This window comes from Physella acuta, unplaced genomic scaffold (assembly GCF_028476545.2).
Source record: "Physella acuta isolate Inbredline_101_S28 unplaced genomic scaffold, ASM2847654v3 ptg002832l, whole genome shotgun sequence".
In the NCBI taxonomy this organism is placed as follows: Eukaryota; Metazoa; Mollusca; class Gastropoda; family Physidae; genus Physella; species Physella acuta.
Window position 1 is genome coordinate 10001 of NW_026734233.1, and position 4276 is coordinate 14276.

Consider the following 4276-nt stretch of genomic DNA (forward strand, 5'->3'; position numbering starts at 1 on the left):
GGCCCTCACTGAACCGCTCAATCGATAGTAGCGACGGGCGGTGTGTACAAAGGGCAGGGACGTAATCAACGCGAGCTTATGACTCGCGCTTACTGGGAATTCCTCGTTCATGGGGAACAATTACAAGCCCCAATCCCTAGCACGAAGAAGATTCAACGGGTTTCCCAGCCCTTTCGGGCCAGGGAGGCATCCACGCTGATTTCTTCAGTGTAGCGCGCGTGCGGCCCCGGACATCTAAGGGCATCACAGACCTGTTATTGCTCAATCTCGTGTGGCTAAACGCCACTCGTCCCTCTAAGAAGTTGCGCCGGCGCATCGAGGAACGCGGCGAACTATTTAATAGGCTAGAGTCTCGTTCGTTATCGGAATTAACCAGACAAATCGCTCCACCAACTAAGAACGGCCATGCACCACCACCCACCGAATCAAGAAAGAGCTATCAATCTGTCAATCCTTACAGTGTCCGGACCGGGTGAGTTTTCCCGTGTTGAGTCAAATTAAGCCGCAGGCTCCACTCCTGGTGGTGCCCTTCCGTCAATTCCTTTAAGTTTCAGCTTTGCAACCATACTTCCCCCGGAACCCAAAACCTTTGGTTTCCCGGAGGCCGCCCGCAGAGTCATCGAAGCAACTCCTGCGGATGGCCAGGTGGCATAGTTTATGGTCAGAACTACGACGGTATCTGATCGTCTTCGCGCCTCTGACTTTCGTTCTTGACTAATGAAAACATTCTTGACAAATGCTTTCGCAGTAGTTCGTCTTGCTGCGATCCAAGAATTTCACCTCTAACGCAGCAATACGAATGCCCCCGTTTGTCCCTGTTAATCATTACCTCCAATTCCGAAAACCAACAAAATAGAACCGAGGTCCTATTCCATTATTCCATGCACCATTATTCAGGCAGCGAGGCCTGCTTTGAACACTCTAATTTTTTCAAAGTAAACGCGTCGGCCACCCGGGACGCTCAGTGAAGAGCACCCGCGGGAGAGAGCCGACAGACGGTAGGGCAGGAGATACGGGCAGTGAGCCGGCGCGAGCCGGACCGCCCGCCTGCGCCTGAGATCCAACTACGAGCTTTTTAACTGCAACAACTTTAATATACGCTATTGGAGCTGGAATTACCGCGGCTGCTGGCACCAGACTTGCCCTCCAATAGATCCTCGTTAAAGGGTTTAAAGTGTACTCATTCCAATTACGGGGCCTCGAAAGAGTCCCGTATTGTTATTTTTCGTCACTACCTCCCCGTGCCGGGAGTGGGTAAGTTGCGCGCCTGCTGCCTTCCTTGGATGTGGTAGCCGTTTCTCATGCTCCCTCTCCGGAATCGAACCCTGATTCCCCGTTACCCGTTACAAACATGGTAGGCATATCACGTACCATCGACATTTGATAGGGCAGACATTTGAAAGATGCGTCGCCGGCGCGAGGCCATGCGATCAGCACAAAGTTATCCAGAGTCACCAAATGGGACGACGCAACCCCTTGCGAGGCCGCGCCGATTGGTTTTGAACTAATAAAAGCGCTCTTCCCGATAAAGGTCGGAGCTTCGATTGCATGTATTAGCTCTAGAATTGCCACAGTTATCCAAGTAGGATCGTGTCATCTAAGGAACCTCGACTGATTTAATGAGCCATTCGCGGTTTCACCATGGGACAGTGTGAACTTAGACATGCATGGCTTAATCTTTGAGACAAGCATATGACTACTGGCAGGATCAACCAGATAGCTATCGTTTGCGAGACGTTTTTCCACAACACATCGCGGGACGGGAGACAACGCTCTAGCGAGAGAACGGATCCCGGCATTCCCGGATTTTTTCACATCGGACCGCTCACATTTCCCCCTTCACCGTAAACACGGCGTCGCCGGGAAATCTCTCGATTTGCATCGAGCCGACTGCGTTTTGCAGACCCGTCGCCCGTTCCGAGGGCTGGGCCAGTGCGAGACTTTTATCGAGCCACCAATACTGCTTGGTTGCGTTAGCACTGCGCGTCGCCGCTGGCTTCACGCTACGGACACGTACTTTTACCTTCACTGGCGCGACCTGCGCGCCGAGCCCGCATTTTACCGGGAAGCTAGTCGGGAGACTGAGCCACGCACGGTCAGATCGGGCACATGTCGCTGGCTGCGAGGGAGCGCGGATCCTAGCGTCACATAGAGGCTTCACCGACACTCACCTCCACAATAGTAGATACAGACCGTTTTAACCGCCGTATTTCTGCCCATACCTCTAGTGTTAAACCGAAAAATCGGGTACATAGTCTCGGGGAGGACCGGGGTGCCGCCCCATGAGGGGAGCCCGCACGGAGGGCGCCGGGGGTGCCGCGACCCGGGGGGCGGCGCGGGGGTGTCGGGGCGCATCTACGGGGCTCACTCGCGCGGGCGCCACACTTCCGGGGGGCGCCCCAGGTGGGGTGCCAACTTTGGCGCCCCCGACTAAGGGGCCGCCCCCACTGCGGTTACACGCTTTACGACCACCCACCCGCGTTCCCCACCCCAGGGGGCATGCGAATCACCCGCCAGGGGCGTTCTGGGACCGAGGGCGCCGCTCCGGCACAAGGGGGAGCCAAAACGCCCCGAGTTCCCCCGCGGCCACCTCGACACCTGGGCGGGCGGCGAGGGGTGTCCTGCGATCGGGGTGGGGAGCTCTACCAGAATCACCCGCCAAACTTCACCGGGGGCGTCTCCCGGCGCCCCTGCGCTCGGGTGACGAACAGCGCCCCGGGCTATCCCGGGCGCCCTATGGCGTCCACCTTCGATCGGAAGGGTGATCTCGACTCGGGCTGAGGCGGGCCACAACAATCCGCGGTCACATCGGAGCCGTCCAGGCTAACGAGGCCCCGGCTCACGGGTAACCCATGGGGCTGGACCGGGAGTCCGCCGTTAAAGAAGAAAGAAATGTAGTGCAAACCAGAACCAGTTTTTTTTATTTATTTTATAACTCGACTAATAATCGTCACAAAATTATAAACTTGGTACCTACGGATAGCCCTGGGCCCAACCTAATACAGGATGTCCATAACTATGCGCTAATTAAATAATTAATGGGTATTAAGGTCGGTCTTAGTAAATTGCTATATAAAGTCTAAGACCAGAACCAGTATTTTAAATTTATTTTATAACTCGGCTCCTAATTGTCACAAAATTTAAAAATTGGTACCTATGGATAGCCCTCGGCCCTACCTAATACACCGTGTCCATAACAATGTGGTAATTAAATATTTACTGGGCGTTAGGGTCGGTCTTAGTAAATTGCTATATAAAGTCTATATAAAATTTTACGAATTTAAAAAAAAAATTCCTACCGTCAAAAATAGCGACGCCTAGACCACCACACCTGTTCTGACGTTAAATCCTACTTGCACACACGTGTGGGAATAGATTAGATATCATCTAGAGATAGAATTCCTAATTATTTAATTAAAATAGAGACTCTAGATTTAATAGTTGTGTCATAGTTACATTAAGTCGAATTAGCGAAGCGGAGGCGGGAACTAGATTCTAGATCTAACACTTCGATTGCGATGAAAAAAAAATAGCTTTATTTTAAGGCCGACAAGGCAAATACGGTTTAATTAATATTAAAGAAATAAGTCCGAACACCTACCTTAAGCGAATCATCTACACAACACATGACTAGAAATAATACACGTCCACACGAAGAGCGATTGAAACGGTGACTGCAACGGTGAAAACTTGTACGACGGAAACATGGCGCCTAGGTTATGCCTACTTCCGGTCTGATGAAAATTTTTAATTCATTTTAAATTTTGCGCTCTATTTCGTCCGCGCTTGTCCACTTAAACTCTACAGAAAAGATAGTCTATATAAAAATAATTCCTAGAAGACAATTTTATGAGAGATCACCCACATTTATTTACCCTGCCTGTCTACCTTAGGGTTAGAGTTTGAATTTTTCTAGATTCAAGCCAAATATGCCGTGTCGATTAAACGACGACGTACATAACAGAGCGAAGACAATGAATGGTTCCTTAATTAACTATAATTACGGTCCTAATACAACTACAATTCACCATAGTACTAATATGTATGTGTATTGTTGTTTTGGGAGTTCTGTCATTACATTTTAAATTATAAAAAAAACGGGTTTACGATACACTTCATTACGCCGCCGATCGTGGTTTTAGATTTAAATTTGGTCGGATTCGGTTTATTATTAATTTATATAATACTTTATACATACTTTAATTCATTAAATACATTTATCTATGTATTTATTTCATTAGTTAAGTATTTGTTTAACTAAAAATTATCAATTTAA

The 4276-nt window shown here is 49.3% G+C and overlaps 1 non-coding gene across 1 annotated transcript in view; it reads right to left on the bottom strand.

The window, feature by feature from the left end:
* Positions 1–1719, bottom strand: part of LOC131934462 (small subunit ribosomal RNA) — a 1847-nt gene extending 128 nt beyond the window's left edge. Inside the window, exon 1 of the ribosomal RNA XR_009385761.1 lies at positions 1–1719. This exon is cut by the window's left edge and continues 128 nt beyond it. This is a non-coding gene — a ribosomal RNA (small subunit ribosomal RNA).
* Between the last annotated feature and the right edge of the window lie 2557 nt (positions 1720–4276).